Raw genomic sequence first — 17,607 nt, forward strand, 5'->3', positions numbered from 1 at the left:
TGGTGTGGAGACAAGGACATAGAGTACATGGAACACTGCGCAGAGCCTTAGCGCTACAAGGATCTGCTTCTGGAGCCTGAAGCGCTATAGCTGCAGTGATGGGCTGCAGCCTTAGTACGGGGAATTTCCTTCGCTAAGAGCCCACACTGATTGGCCTCTGTACAGCGCTAGGTTAAAATGATGGGAAATGAAAGCTGATGACTACAGTGAGCATGCACTCTGCCATGTAGGTGTACCAGCTCTTGGAGAGCTGACTTTGGAAGCTTGAACACAGCAAGCAGTCTGTTACGTCGTGTAGACAAGCCCTGAGTAATTCAATGAATAATGATCTGTTGCCATTTGCCGGAACGGAGGGAAGAAGCAGTCGCTCAATATGAGAGATCAGCATACTTCGTTTATTGAGATACGATTACATATTTTATAGCAGTTATAATTAGGTCATACATATTGCAAAAGTTAAGCTCCTCATTGGCTGGCCACCTAAAAGGTCAACCTCCGTCAGCACTCTTTGTTTCTGGGCATAGTTCTCATTTCTTTAACCATAAGTCCCTTGTTCTTACTTCACCAAAGATAACAAGGACAGAGTGTCTTTGTGAACCATTAGTTTTCACATAAGCTGTCTTCGATACTTCTTAAGATCTTGATGACTCAACATTCCGATGTTAACATGCCCTTGTTCAGCTAACCAATTCTCCACAATTCCCCCGTTTTCTTTTTGGACAAGGAAGGATTGGGTAACACGTTCAAATAATTTTTGGATGCAAGAAAGAATACAAGGTAACAAAAGCAATAATAAAGCAATAAACAGCAATACAGATAAACCCTGTTTTAACAAGTCTCTTAACCATCCATTTATACCCAAAGAAGCAAACCAAGAATCTATGCCTGATGAACCTTCTTTAACATGATGCATACGATTTCTTAACTCCTCTAGCTGTCGATGAATACTTTGTGAATGATCAGAAAGATTTAGGCAACACATGCCTTCAAAATCCTGACATCCATGCCCATTTGCCAAAAGCAAAAAATCTATAGCAGCTCTATTTTGCAAGATTGCGTGGCGTAAGCTATCAACATCAGTGGCAAGACCTGATAAAATGTCTGTTGTAGAATTAAATTGTTTCACTGCCCAGCACGCTAGAGTTTTTATTTTAGCCCAATTCGCAGCTGCTGCGCCACCAGGAAGAAAAAATGAAAGAGCTACAGTTCCAGTTAATTTTATGCCTACAAATCATCTGCTAATTGGCTAAGCTCTAAAGGGTTACATTTTCATACGTCCTTCTACTTGCGGTTTCTGTGGATAGCTAGCTACATATATTTTTTTTTTTTTTCTCTTGTCTACGCGAATTCCTCAAAGTTATTTACAACATTAGGCACAAGGTCAGTGCTTTTCTCAGCTTCCTTATCAGCATGCCTCAGCACAGCTGCAAGGCCTGCTTCAGCTAACTTACGCTAACTTTGTTTCACAAAGATCTTTAAGGGAGTCATGGCCGTGATCACACAGCCAGTTACACGCTCGAGTAATTTTCAAATACAAAAGAGAGCACAGCTTAAACATACAAGTGCAATGCTAACAATTATTACTATAAGCAACACACTTCACAACAGCCCTTTAAACTACCAGAAGACCGCCCAAATAATAGAGCACCATAACTTTGTCCATTAATTATCAGAGGTCCTCGGACACGAGTTGCAATTTTTTTGTGTTCGGTTGTCAATTAATGTTGTATCTACTGCTGTTGCCAGGTCCAGGCCGAGGCTCCCTTGGGTGGCGGGTTGTAACACGGTGTCTGTCGATAAGAGTTGGTCATGTCTCCTGGAGGGGGTGTCGTGAAGGTGACAGGAGTCGCGATTGGGGTCGATGCGCTGCGGCTCCTCGCGCTCGGTTTCTCGTTTCCCGTCTGCCGACAGACATTGGTCTCGTGGGTTCCTTGCTGACAATTTCGGCACCACACTTGCGCACGGAAGGGGGCAAAAGGCAGTCAGGCGAAGGAGTAGCACTTGCTTGCTGCACAGAGGGCACTCTGGTAGAAGCCGTACCGTCTAGCCTCTCAGCTGCAGCAGCAGCAACTTTTTGTTCAGCTTTATGCATAGTGATAGTATTTATAACTGTCCGCCACGGCTTCATTAATTTCTTTGCTGTTTTTTCCTCACTTATAACAGCATCGAATAATTTATCCCCTAGCTTTCGCCATTCGTTTTCCTCAAAAACTGTATTAGGATCTGCAAAAAATCCCCTGACCACGCCATAGCTTAATAAGTCAGGAAGTTCCTTTTTCAGATCTATCCCCTTAATGCTCCGCTTTTCTAAAAAGCATTCGAGCAAATTATACGCCGCTTGCCTGTTCATACCTCAATTAGCGCGCTATTGCAGCCTTTGCAGACTTCGGCGGCGCGTAGCAGGCGGGCCAGCCTCTATAGGTGCTCCCGGGCGCGGGGAAGATATCCCTTTCGCCTCCTGCGCTGCTTACAGGACCGCACTCAACTTCTCCGCCGACCGTGGCTCCCGGACTCCGCTATCGGGTCGCCGGGTCCGGACTCCGCTATCGGGTCGCCGGTCCTATGTCCTCTGGTCCCGTTCCTGGTCCCTGTTCGGGCGCCAATTTGTTGCCATTTGCCGGAACGGAGGGAAGAAGCAGTCGCTCAATATGAGAGATCAGCATACTTCGTTTATTGAGATACGATTACATATTTTATAGCAGTTATAATTAGGTCATACATATTGCAAAAGTTAAGCTCCTCATTGGCTGGCCACCTAAAAGGTCAACCTCCGTCAGCACTCTTTGTTTCTGGGCATAGTTCTCATTTCTTTAACCATAAGTCCCTTGTTCTTACTTCACCAAAGATAACAAGGACAGAGTGTCTTTGTGAACCATTAGTTTTCACATAAGCTGTCTTCGATACTTCTTAAGATCTTGATGACTCAACATTCCGATGTTAACATGCCCTTGTTCAGCTAACCAATTCTCCACAATGATCTTAATTGGTATTATAGATTCTTCAGCGTTTTTATGGTGGCTTTATTTTGATACCTGTAGCTTTTAGAAGTGCTTACTTTTGGTTCACCCAGTTAATGGCCATATCAAAATGCTTTCAACACTTAGAAAGGAAAGTAGAAAAAAACTGAGTATTTTTTGGTAGTACTTTTTTACAGGTAGTGTGAATGTCCCGATTTTTTCTTTTAGAAGTTAATGATCACAGTGTAAGTGTTCTGCAACATAACCCTATTATCAATGGAGCCATGAAATTCTTGAATGAAAAGAACAATATGAGTTAATTAAGGATACTACTATCTCTGTAGTTACTAAAACGTCTTTGTATTCTGTAAATAATTCACAGAGTTGTTCTGTTCTGTGTTCAGGGACTGAAATTTCTCATATGCTTACATTACGTGCATATAGTAAGTGGATGAATACTTATTATTTATACCACCGTGGAGTTGCTCTAACATTTAGAGTAAGTAGCGGTAGTGCTATCACTCAGGTATTATAACTGAAACATTTAACTTTAAGTAAATCAGCATCAAAAGGCTAATGACATCATGTAGCAGCTGTGTTGCTAATTCAAATACTTCAAGTATGAGGTATTTCTAGTCAGAAATCATCTATTTTTTATCAAGCCTAGTTCTTCTAGGCTCCTGAGCTATACATAACTAATTATTTTTTCAACTAAGACAAAAACAAATAGTACTATAAATATTTTATGCTATCTACAGTACAACAAAGATGACTACAGAATGTATTTGCAGTGGTTTGTTCACATGGGGTTTGCATTGTTTTTCAGAAAGTGCTGGGGAATATGAATGAAAAACTCTACATGTATAGATCCAAATAGTCATTTGGAGTTTTACATAAAATGACCTGCTCTCTAGACATGGCTCAGTAGAATATTTCAGGTGTACTTTTAATTATTATTTCCTTATAGTATGCATATAATTACTGCCACAGAGGTGGTACTAACTAATCACTCTTCCTCTCTAAAACCAGTGCATATTTTCCCAGCTGGAGATTAATGCATATTAGGACACTTTACTGATATTTTGCCATTGGATTAATAGCTATTTATCCGAATTAGCATCACTAGCATATTGATTCCTTAGCTTGGAGCATTTGTAGTCCCATGCAGTTGTGAAGCATGAGAAATAACAATACTAAACCCTCAGTGAGAACCCTCGCTACCTTCAGGTTTCTGTTTTCAAGAATACACATAAACCATTTTAAACTAACCTTTGGTATATATATTAGGTTTTGCATAATCTTATAAACATTTCAGATTATTAGACCCAACAATTAAAATCACAATGGGCATTTAACTCTGAAAAATATTTGAAGAATTCATTCTTTTGTGTCCATACAGTCTGAAGTCCCAGGAAAAACCCGCGACAGTGAGCCACCAGAGACGTAGCAGACTGGGGACTCTGGAATTCCATCTCAGATATTATGAACATGTACGGGGAGGAAATATTGAAGCTCAGATAATAGTTTTTATAATCAGTAACTGAGTATAGTCCTGACTGTTCCCTGCCTGTTAACACGGTCACCAGATTAGGGTCATGGTCTGACTTTACCCAGGTATGCTTTCCTAGGCAAATAAGTCTCAGTAACTATCAGTACTTTCATACTACCTAGTTTACAATGGAAAGCATCAGTCTTCCTGGAGCAGCGGTCAAACTAATCAGAAGGAAAAAAACTCAAACCAAACCAAACCCCCAAAAGCAACACCCTAATTTCTCTTAAAGTGAAGTTTAGGAAAGGGATTTGATATCTGTAGAAGCAAGTGACTGAACATGATAGTCCTAAAATCCTGCTTTGTATTCTTTTGATTCTGGATCCCATAATAAGAACTGGACTGAGGAAACAGGACAGTGTATTAGAGAGATTGATAATCACAGGTTCTGATTCCAGTAGTTCAGAGTAAGGAAGTGGTTTTCTGGCTTTATGTGGCTTTAGAGGTTTAGCATGGTGAGATGAAGATGGAAAATGAGCAAAGAATAGATTCTGACAACATTTTAATGCTGTTATTTTGGAATAAGTAAATTATTCCAGTTTTCCGTAGTTCACAGAGATTAATTACTAGTGAGGTTTGTTTACCTTTATATTGTATAAAATAATAAATTGCAATAGTTTCTCAAGTAAAGTGAAATTAAGAAATGTGGACAATTGACAGCAGGTTTCTTAGGGTCCTAGTCTATCCTCTTTGATGCCCTTTTCTCCTAATAGTCCTTCCATGACTTACGAAGCTGAAAAAATGGTCATGTAACCTGCTAGTGCAAAGTATTTACTCACTAGAATGAGGAAGAGACTATGTACTAGTTGGATTTAAAATTACCTTCTCTTTGGTCTGCTCTTGGAATAGAATGACACACATTACATCTTACACAATCGACTTCTTGACAATCACTTGAAAATTTCAGGATCTAGGTAAATTTCAGGAAAATCTTGTCATCAACCTTCACTGGTATGTTGGATCTTACCTTACTCATTAAGGTATTATACAAGATCAACCTAATTTAAAAACTAAAAAAAAAAAAAGAAGGAAATTTTCCTTCAAACTCTAGTCAGATTCTTCTCTATATCATAATTCATCTCTGCACTCACATCTTCTTCTTAATGTCCTGTGGAGCCAATGTGAAATGCTTTAACAAGATACAGGTAATTTTTTAAAAAAAACACTGTTTAGCTTACTTAAAAGCTATCAGATTGCCATCACATAGTCTATGAAAATGTCTTTTTCTTTTTTTTTTTTTTTTCTTTTACCAAGTCTTTAAATCTTCTTTGCTTCAATATTTGCTAAGGTCTTGTTTATTCCATAATTTTATCCTAATACCATAGGAAAAAATATAGCAGATTTCTTAATATGTTACAGTTATGGAGGTACATACTGAATTACTGTTCACACAAGTAGCTTCTCAATGGTTTTGTTTCATGATCCCTAGTACATCTGCTGATTTCAGAAAAACAAAAGTAAGTACTGTAGTTCATAATCATAAAGATCTGATGAATTGTACTTAGATTTAATATGCTTTATTTAGAAAGTTATTTCAGGTTTTGTACAATTTATAGAATAAAAAGTATTTTGAAGGAGTGGAATTTGCATAAAACCAACATGCAAATCACAGGAATGTGTGGCAGAAGCTGAGCTGAGGTTCTGAGGGTAGTCCTCACACTCACTGTTACCTGTGCGATGCACGCTGAGTCCGGAAGGCTCTATTGAACACCCAGTCTGATTCCATTCATCACAGGTCACAGAACTCTCCAAACCTTACAAGAAAGTTTTGACTAAATACCTCACTGTAGGATGTTTGTTTTCCAGTTATCACATAGAGCACAGCATGCAGTTATGACAAGCATATTACATTTATAACATGTCAATAGATTATACTTACTGCCAGAAAACTGAGCATATGCATACCTAAAACAAAATGGCAAACTGAAATGAAAACAAAATGAATGCCAAAATAATGCCCATGAGCATCTCTACCATATGTGAACCTGAGCAAGTTACATTATGGAAATAATATCAAAAATTAAAATGATTAGTAAAAATACTGACAAGTAATTTTCTTTATGTGAATAACAGCTTAATATTGTCATCTTGAATCTTTTTTTGGAACCCTAGAGATGCTAATGAATTAAAAAATACGTGGGAACAAACCACCCCAATTGGTACATTGAAAGTCATTTAAATTGCAAGAGGATTCTTCGTTATTGCATTGATATAGCAAATAAGTTGTTTCATGAAATGGCAAGCACGCTCTCAGTGAAACATACTCATGCTAACCAATGTTGTGTGTGTTTAGATGTAGACAAAATTCATATGGGACAGTAGAAGTGGTAAGACAAACTGTATTTACCTTGTGCTGTGATCAGTTTCAACTTGTTCTTGTAACTAATCCACCCGTACTGCAGCCAGTCTAACCTTCAGTGTCTAAGCAGCTCATTTAAAGTAAAATCTGTTCTGTCATGCCAAGCCCCTAAACAATATAATGGAATTGCAGAGTTTTGATGAGCAGTTACAAAGACATAGTTATGCTCTGCGTTTACTCCACAGGTGGAACTTAAAACTTATTTTCAAAGTTCAGAAATTCTCTTTCACTAGAAAATGTAGATGTGTGTTTGAAATCAAAAAGAGTATCCGGAGAGATAAAAGAAACAAATTTTAAGAAACCTAATTGTATAGGAGATAATATTACCAATATATATCCTATGAGTTTAAAAGATCTAAGGTATTAAACTTTCCATTCTCAAAAAAAGAGAGAAAGTGTATAGATGTCATTGTTGCGTTGTACAGCAAGTCAAGATTAGTACATATGAATTTTTTTCTTTGATTCTCTGGGGCTAACAAGTTTTTTTTTTAAGGAAGTTTCTAAATAGCTGGCATTTGCTTAAATTAATGACCCTAGGAATTCAAGAAATGAGAATACTTACAGTGTAGTAACTCCAGGTAACGTGAAAATACTTATTTTTAGGAACTGACATCCAACTTCTGTAAAGTAAGAGATTACAATGACGCTGCTTTAAGAAATTGTATCACTAAAAACACTGTATGAGCTATCCATTTTATGTTAATTGAAAATAAGAACTTCACATAATTCTGAATTCAAATGTAAAATATTACAAGCTTTAATTTGCCACATACAGCAGTTCTTTATGCTAATGTATTATTGAATACAAATATTAGCATTACAGTATATAATGTGATCATTTCAAAAGGTGTTTCATTTTCTCTAAATTTCCTTCAAACTTAATTCTGTCTGCAAAGATATTTCAGAATTCAATTTTTTTTTTTATTGTGGCTGTGTTTACATGAACTTGTAACATAGCATTCTAACACTATGCAATAATCAACAACATATATTTCTGTCCTGGTATAAAGTGTTTGCTTATCATAACTATGTTGGTTCCCTGTTCTGTTCTTCAGCACTGAATCTGACAGACGCACTCTGTGCCATCAGTGGCTTACACTGAACTGTATAAGGAGGAAGCTGCCAGAGCATTTTGCTTCAAAAACCTTCTAAATTGACTTCAAAAGTATCAGAAATATATCCAGGGAAAAAGATCAAGAAATCACGAACTTCAAAAACTACACTGGTTGCTAATATTTGTTAAAGAGAACAAACAAAAAAATATATGTAATATATTTGATGTGTCTGTATATTCCTTCTCTGTAAGTTGTTTTTCCATTTTGCCATATTGTGACTATAAGAATTAATAACAGCGTAGAGACTCAGTGTGTGAGAAACTTTCACTATTGATTTTTATCATTTGGAGAACTTTTATATCAAAAGGGTAGATTTCAGCTTCCCTGTAAGGTGCCGCCTGAGCTAATTGGGCCTCATACAGAAAAACCCATGAAAATCCTGCAGGTGACATGGGAAGGGGCCGTTCTCACCCCGTTCGGCATCTCAGGTGCAGCACAACACCTTTTTTGGTGTTTTTCTTTAAAAAAAAGAACTCTTTGTTTTTCTTCACCCTTTTTGAAGGTTTTCTGTCCCAACAGACTGACGATATTTTAAGTATAATAAATAACCCTATCATCTAACATTACGAAGAGCTGGAAATTATTTATTAACAAAGTAGATTTTCTTCCTGACAAATGCAGCAGAGACTTACCTGTCAGGCTACTCTGCTTTCACACCCAGAGTACCGTTCCCGTCACTGAAGTGATACAGGCTGCTTTTGCCTCAACAGATGCATTAGTTATTGTCAAAGCTCTGCCAGGATCTGACAGCTGTTAGCTTTCAGGAACAGTGCAGAATGAGACAATGTAGAATACATGGATTTTAGCAAAACACGGAGCAAAGAAATTTAGCAATAGTAGGAACTAGGGGCCACATAGCTCTAGTACAAGTGATAAGGAAGTATTAGTGTATTCAAGAGAGAATAGCAACCCAAAGAAAGCAGCAAATACAGCACAATATTATGGAAATGAGTTACTTTGACACAGGCTTACCTTCTTCTGCCAAGTGTTATCAATTCCTTTCTTCCCTTTTGTGGCAAAAAGGGCATCAGACTTTCTGTCCTCTATAATATGCACCTGCTCATGATGGTATGCTTGCTTATGGGATCCTCTAAAAAATCATCAGAAAGATTTCACTCAGATTTTATTCATATCATTAGTAGTTACTTTCAATATTGTACTTTTACATCCTGACAGAATAACAAGAAAAGTATTTTTTTCCTTTCCTACTCTAATCTTGTTTCTAAGACATTAGGCCTAATAGCTGGATTAAGTGCATGATAATTAAACAAGGGTCTATTTTACTGATTCTCCATTGTCCTCATTGCCATCTGCTAATATCTCAATTCAGATATATGGTAAAGCAAAACTTTTGAGTACTTCAGATAATTTCTAATATTTCATGTTTGGGGGGAGGATCATAGTGCCTACCTCCGGGGTGGGGGGGGGAGGGGAGAAAAAGCAATGTGAAATAGTTCTTGAAATATTTTTTATTTTGTGATTACTACCTCATATGGAACACTAAATTTGGTACTGATGTGAGTAATTGAACCTGTTTATAAGGTTAAGCATATCTTTTTAATGTTTTAATTGAATCTACGCAGCTTGTCATATGGTAGCAAACTTCACTAAGGGGTTCTTTCCTCTGTCCCCCCATGGTTCTGGTTTAATCTCTGATTTAAATCTATCATTTAATGTCACAGTTTGTTGTAAATACAGAATATAGAACCTAACAGTGTGTGAAAAAGCCATGAATCTGTATTAATCTAAATACTCTAGACACAGGAATATTAAGGAGGAACATTTCAGTCACCAAAATTTTAGAATTCTGATGTACGCTAACTTCGTACACTATATATCTTAGGAAATGGAAATTAGGCTATTTTGGAAAAGAGAGTGAGCAGCTGAGATATTATGCCTTGCTTTTATACTTCTCATTGAACTCATAATTTGGGTTTACATTCGCTTACTCCCTCTTCTGCCATCTTCTGAAGTAGCAGTACCTTATATCAAATAATTGAGGCAACATCTGCCAACAGTTTTGTCTACAGAACGTTGAACTACTGGATCAAAACTATACCTTGGAGAGTTTTAGTATAGGTATCCTAATTTTCTAGCCAAGTTAGATATTAGTTTTATGGCATATAAGATGTAGGTGTTTATAAGCAGTAAGTGTCTTTTGATGCAATAAATTACTTGCATTAACCTCTTACGTGACAATGGTGCAAAAAGAGATTTATTTATTTTTTCTCTGCCAAGAAAGGTGTCTGAGATCCTCAAGATATGTAAGAATGTGCAATATGGCTGTATAACTGTCATAGTATCAGCATATGAGTGGAAACAGACATTGGATAATTTTTAATTTATTACAGCTCTTAAAATAATTTTAGGTTGGAGGGGAGAGGGGAATTAATCTGAATTTATTATATTGTAAATGTGTTCTCAAATGTTATAGAAATCATTTCAGCTGCTGCTGCTTAGGAAAAAGAAATCAATAAAGGAAGTCAGACATGACAAATGAGAATTTCAGGCCCAGTGACAGTAGACAGAGACCTGGGTGCCTTATATCCGCACACCTTTCAATCAAGTAATATGTGTACTGCAGTGGAATAAACTGAAGACACTCTGGCAGCCAAGTAGACTTTGATCACTTTTGTTCATAGATGTGACTCATATTTCAGTAGCCTCTTTTTTTCTAAGCTACTGATCTTCCCTAAACTTTGCAGTGAGTGCTCAGTGAACTTAAAGAAACCTTTACTCATTCTGCAAACAGACTTTAAATACTCATGCTGGGCCACACTGGTTTTTTCTTAAAATATCAGATGTAGTCTCTTTGTTACAGTTTTTCGTCCAATGTCCTTCACATTCTACAGGGCAAAGTATTGTGAAAGACAAGTTACTTTTTATAATCCAGTGCTCTCATTATTTCAGTTTTATAGCAGAAATTAAGTTTGAAAATACTCATTTGCCTACATTTATTTTATGGGGGTTTGTTGATTCATGGTTTTTGTTGATTATGCTTATGTTTTTTGTTGATTTCATGGCACATTAAGATACACAATTAAAAACAAAGATGATAAATATGCTTTCGTAAATCACATAGTATGTCTGAGGGGAAGGCTAAGAAGAGTTCATTTTTTCCCAGTAAGGATACAGGGATATAGAAGGTATAGTGGGGTCTGCTTCATTATTTTGGTTGGTTTTAATGGTAGACTGCACCCTGGAAAGCAACACACTGGTAGGAACATATGATGTAGGTTTTGGTTCTGCTGTTCTTGTGCCAAAGTGCCAGACCTGGTGCACTGTTCTCTGTATTACCTGTTCAGTACGGCCTCTGGAACGGGCTGTGCCCTGTACTGTACAAATTTTAACTTTGAAGACCAAAAAACAAAAACAAAACAAAAAAAAAAAAAAAAGAAGAAAGAAAAAGAAAAAAGGAGGAAAAAAAAAAAGAAAAGAAAGAACCTAAGAAAGAAATAATGCCTGAGTTGCAGATCTATGACTTGATAGTGTAATCAGAGCCTTGCTTTGTTCTTACTAGATCTACTTTGGCATTGCCTTTTCCAGTGGTGCCAAGTCTTTCTACCTCTCTACCCATGACAGCAATTGTTGACCTGCTGCAGAACACACACTGCGCTTTCCCTGCCCAAGAATGAAAAGCAGCAATGTTAGCTACGTTGTCTCAGGTCTCCCAGAGGCATTGTAACTATCAGAAGTAGAGTGCTACCCAGAAGTTCTGGGAGTAGTGCTGCCTTCCTACACCTTTCTTTTTTTAATGCTGCAAGAGTCATAAATAACTTTCCTTAAACCATCTCAATCTCCGGTCTCTCTAGGGAAAAACCCTAAAAAAAGTACATTTGATACGGTCATTTATAGCCAGAAGTACCAGTTTAAGAACACAGCATGGGAAAAAACAGGTGAAAACTGAAGCTTTTTGCTTTCAATAAAGAGGGATGGTGAACGTTATCTTAAAAGAGATATACAAAAATATTTGGTTTAGATTTTGAGCTCTCTAGGAAGCCACCTTAGAGATGACTTTCTGAAACACTGTCTTGTCTTCTACTGCCCTTTAGTTAATGTTGTGTGATAATCCCTGGTATTCAAATCCAGAGAGAGAGTTTTTCATTCCTTTTATATTAATTTGAAATTATTCATTATATTCACACTTGCTCATTCCTTGGCAATATCAAAAATAACTATTAGAAGTAATCATTACAACGGTTTACAGCAATAGTGATCAAAGAAAATCAGCATTCTCTGCATCATTAGATTCAAAAAAATTTGCAGTTTTACAGTGATTTGGATAAAAGAAAGAAGCTTGCCAAGAAAATACAAATTCTTCAATAAATACTTTAATTTTTTAGGGGCTATATAAATAATGATTTTGAGAAACCAAGTATACTTTCTGCTTTGTTCATATTTTAGTAGTATACTCCTTTTTGCTGTTTCTGTAATTAAGTCTTATGACATTCCAGAAAGCATAAATCCTGCTGAGATGTTTAAGTTTGGAGCAACCTCTTGATGTACAAACAAAATAAATAAATTAAAAAAGACACCCAGGATCTTAACAAGCTGTTTCGCTTTTACCTTTAAAACAAAATTGAATGGTAAAGCAATATGGGCTACTGAAACTGTTCTAGCGTTGTTGTTAACTAGAACCTCCTTTTGAAATTCATTGCCTTCAATTACATTTTTTAAAGAATTTTAATTATGTGCCTGAAAAGAATAAAGATGCTTCAGGCTCCATTTGTTTATCATGGAAGGCCTAAAAAAAATGAGGACAGAGCTTCCCAGCTCATGCAGGGGTTGCAGAGAGAAAGAGAAGACTTTTAATTCGACAAGTTCAGAGAGATTTCTTAGTTTGACGTGCACAGCAGGGGGTCTTTGAGTGCCTGGCAATACTTCAGCATTCTGAGCTTTGAAAGTCTTTCCCTGCAGCAGAAATTGTATCAAAAGCCAATGATAATATTCCCTGCAAGGTAAAGGACCCTATTGAAGATTTCTAGAGCTGTTTATTTATTCATCACAGTTTTTTCTTTTAGGATGTATCAGCCATATAGGTAATAATTCACACAGATGCTAGTAAAATGAAATAAATAAATACATAAGTAGGAATCCTTCATTAATCCTTCACCTTTCCCTTTAGTTTTCTATGGGCCACGTTCACCTATAGCTGTGTTCACCTATAAAATTTCTTGTTATTCCCTGCCATGTATTCTGCAATGTTCACTTCAAATCTCAGCTTTTCCTTATTTTTAACAGAATTGTAATTTCTGTCTGCCTTCTACCACCAGCTGAGTACATAAGATGTTTATGGCCATTTCTTTCCACTAAACCCTCAAAGTGATTGATTAATTTTACAGGAGGATATTCAATTTCTTAGTGGTCTTTTCAAATCATTTTTAAAGTAGATTTGAGGTAACTGTTTCAAAGCCAAGATTAAAGTGCTATTTATATTCTAGACATTGGAGTTTTAATGTTTCGGCATTACTTTTGTTTGAAAAGTATACACATATTTTTTCATTCTGTTTTTGTTTTGTTTCTGCAGCAGAGCTGGGACTGTGAGACTACGACAACCTTTCCCTTGAGTAATGTCAATATCGGCTATCACTTTGGCAGAATCAGCCAGCTCAGTGAAGACAGAAAAACCCTCCTTCCCTCCTGTTTTTTCATCTGCTGGTGGCATTCAAAGTGACCTTCCTTTATAAATATTGGTGAGTGACCACATGGGGAAAGCAGTTCCTTGGTGCAAAGAAACTTGTTTCAAAAATCTGTGTTGACCTGAGAGGTTTCCTTTTTTTTTTTTTCTTTTTTTTTTTTTTCTTTTTTAAGCATAACCACACACACACACACATGTGCAGGTGTTTGGGATGTGAGGGGTTTTTTGTTTGCTTGTTTTTTTTGAGGTATTTAACAACACTTTTTATTTTAGATTTATAAGCCTTTATAGAACACTAGCATGTGCTACCTATTCAAACTATATGAAACAATCATCCAAAATACTAATTTAGAGAGAGAGAGATACTCCCTGACAGCAAAGAAGGACCTCTCCCCTCTTCCTGCTACTTTGTGTTGGCTAAATGGTGTGGAATGGTATAAATTTGTCATAACGCCCCAAATATGGCAAGACAAAACTTTCCCAAGTGTAGGAGTTAACTAGAGGCTGCATTCTAGGACCCTCTGGTATAGGAAGCATGCCTAGGGTGAAATCGTAACACTGCAGAAATTCTGATACCCACAGGGCAGTCCAGGAATGATGTAGTAACTGTAGCAGTTCTATAAGGCTGTCTAAATCACATAGTTTGTTACTGGAAAAGTTTTCAGGTCATTTAAGACTATATCAGCCGATTTATCCTGCTTGAGATATCCAGTATGCCTAAAGAAATTTTCAGTGTTGAAAACAGGTGTGAAGATAGTGAAATAGCCAGCCACCCATGGCTCAGGAATACTTACGGTACTGTAACACAGAACATTACAAAGTACATACCCAGATACAAAACATACTTAGCCTGGCTGGGAACACTTTGGAAGCTGTAAATGTAAATATGTACAGGATCTAAGGCTGGAAATTATTTAAGGATTACATGTATTTAATCTAAAGGTGTTGCCATAAAGAGTCACTTAGCCAGCTGCCATTCAGTATTAACCACATTATTGCAATTATCTCCTATTCAGACTACAGTCAGACAACTGTGATGTATGATTTATGACTATATGATAAGTAATGTTTGATTATTTTTTAATTATTTTTCTCAACCATATGTGTACTTGAAGTATGTCAGTTTAAAGGACCAAAGAAGCTTCAAAAGAAATATTAATAGGAGCATTATCATGGCACCAGCCTAACAAAATAATGCCTTTTCATCAAAGGAACCCTTCCAGCAAGAGGAAAGGCTGGTATATGTTGTGTATGTATATCTTGCTTAAAGAATGAGTAGGTGTGCCATTTAGACATTCCTCAGGTATGTGTTAGCATTGTCACTGATTTCCTTGGCTACTAGTAATCAGGGGACAGAGCAGAGAAGAGAAGGAAGAGGGCAAAAATTCAGCAGATTTGCACAAATGGCTATGCTCTGTCAACGTTCTTTCCTTCTGTATCAACTATGTGACAGTCTTAGTAATTTGGGGGTTAACATTTGAGTATACAGGTAAATTAGTATCAGGCTGGGTTTTGAGGGTTGGGGTGAATCTCTTAGAACAGAATTAAGTCTTCATCTTGGTCTGGGATCACAGTAATAATTTCAAAAAATGAAGGAATAAATGTATTGGATAAATACCTTTACTGCACCTTTTCATCTAGTAACATTGTGCTAGTCATAACCACATACTGCAACATTTAGTTCAGTGATGTATGATGGTAAGGTTGCATTTAAACCGTGAGGGCAGGGTAGACTTTCAAACCATTCATCTTTTGAGAAACCACTTTAACTGTGTTTCAGTTCTAAGGTTGTCTGTCAACTCATTTTTATATCTTTCAAGGATAGTGCGTAGCTTTACAGTAGCTGTATGGAATAACTTGCTGTTTGATCATATATTTTGTGCATGTAGCTGCTTTCCTTTAAAATGGATAGGGCAGAACTTTAGACAGTCCAACAGTTAAAGACTCAGAATTTCTTGTTTTCCATGCAAGATTCCAAGTACAGGCATACAGATCAAACTCATTGTTTTAAGTTATGATGATATTTTTTTGAAATCTTGCAAGAGCAGCTGGTGTACTAATAACAGGTGATTGGATGATCATAAGCTCTGTTGGGACCACAGCAACTGCTCTGTCCTCAATAAGAGAGTGTAGCAATTTTGTAGAAGTTAGGATGTGACCAGAGATGATCAGATACAATGGTTACCATTTCTCAGTGCTTCTCTGGTAGCTCAAAAAATGGTGGATTTTTTACTTTTGCCTACATCCAGTTTTAGAAAGACGTGACAAAGCATGCCAGTAATTTGTGATATTGTTTTCCTGTTTTAATTTCTCTTTGATACAGCTATGCACTTCACTGTCATCTGCCAGATGGTTCTATACTCAGTAATATACCGTTTCCATTTCATTTTGCATGTACTCAGTATTTTGTTCAATTCTGACATTTTACAAAGTGTAAGGGGACTTAAATCAAGAAAATTGAGAAGCGTAAATTGATAAATAAATATAGTAAATGTTGTATGTATATGCTTATAAATCTTCTCTCTACATGAAGGTGAGATTGAACACAATCTTGGTTTTAGCCTATTGTGTCACAGTGGGATTAATCCACCTCTGAGTGTTCTCTTGGTTTTTTTTTAAAGCCTCAACTATTTTTCAGGAGTTTCGTGAAAAATCCAGTGTAAACTCTGACACAGAAAGCCTTAAAGGCCAGTTTACCCCTCTGAAGCCTGTAGCTCTGAACTAGACACAAAGGCTATATGAGGACACTTCCTTGCAGCTTTGTTCAAAAGTTGATTGATTGTGTACATGGCATTAACTTCCAGAAGTATAAACTATCATTAAACAGTGTTGCTCTTGGCTAAGCATAGGACTTTGCTCTAAAAGAATATATATTTTTTCTTTGTATTTATAAGTTGTCCCTTCATTTTTATTTCATTTTCTTCTTTCTAAACTCAAGAGCATGCTGAAAATAGAATCTTGGATTGTAAATAAAAAAGTCACACAAACTGCCAACTAGCAGAAACTTGATGTTTCAGGAGCTAGAACTAATAACGCCAGCTTTCCTTTGGAAATCTTGGGGGTTTTGTACTGTAAGATCACCAATTTCAGCTGCAACCTCAATTTCCCTATTTCTCTTGTCTTCTGTTACCCTCTTTGGCTGAGACACGAGAGCTATGCTTAGTCTGCAGCTCCATGAATGCCGAGTAGCCCAGCCAGCTCCTTTCAGAATGCTTGGATTCTACCCACATTCTTCTCCCTGGGGGTATTAATTTGGTTCTCCATCCCTGAAACTTGTAGGATCTTAATTATCTTTTAGACTTGTTTTTTTTTTTCTGATTTGGTTAACCAAGTCAGTGGAGAGAGATACAGAACACACATACAGACTGGGATTTTAGCCTTAGGTAAGGCTAAAATGTTCAGACATAATAAAAAAGATTCAAGAAGTGACTGGAATCCCCATGCTTCCGTTGGTACTAAGAGACAACTCAACAAAAAAAAGTTTACAGAAATGTTTTTCTTAATTAAAAAGCAAATTTTTGTGAACCGTATTTATGACTCTTAATGACTTATTTGATCTTTTGCTTGGTAAAAAGCAGTTAAAACAAAACAATTCCCCCTGCTCAATGTTTTTAACTTAGAAAATACATAAAAGTGATTTGCTGATGTTGAGATTTTACATTGATTATTTAGCTACATCATCTCAACTGCTCACGTGTAAGTCTAACCAATTAAAATAGAGAACACTAGTCAGTAACGGTTTACATAAAATGTTCAGAGCTCAAAGATATTCACAGATAATTCTCAGTAATCAAAATATTCATATAAAAATCTCAAAAATGCTGGTAAATACTTGAATAACATCTGCAATTTATCAGATGTGACATTAAAATTGTTAGCACACTGCAAACAGAAATGGAAAAAATAAAATTATATATATACATGTAAATCATGAAGGTAATTTATTCCTTTTCAAAAGGAAATATAATTTTGATAATATTATTTGTCTG

General features: G+C 36.6%; 1 long non-coding RNA gene across 1 annotated transcript in view; it reads left to right on the top strand.

Annotated features, from left to right (window-relative positions):
* LOC121091085 overlaps positions 1 to 17,607 on the top strand; it is a 563,037-nt gene that overhangs the window by 528,256 nt on the left and 17,174 nt on the right. Inside the window, exon 5 of the long non-coding RNA XR_005828824.1 lies at positions 13,508 to 13,673. This is a non-coding gene — a long non-coding RNA (uncharacterized LOC121091085). The remainder of the gene's footprint in view (positions 1 to 13,507; positions 13,674 to 17,607) is intronic.

This window comes from Falco naumanni, chromosome 1 (genome assembly GCF_017639655.2).
Source record: "Falco naumanni isolate bFalNau1 chromosome 1, bFalNau1.pat, whole genome shotgun sequence".
Lineage (NCBI taxonomy): Eukaryota > Metazoa > Chordata > Aves > Falconiformes > Falconidae > Falco > Falco naumanni.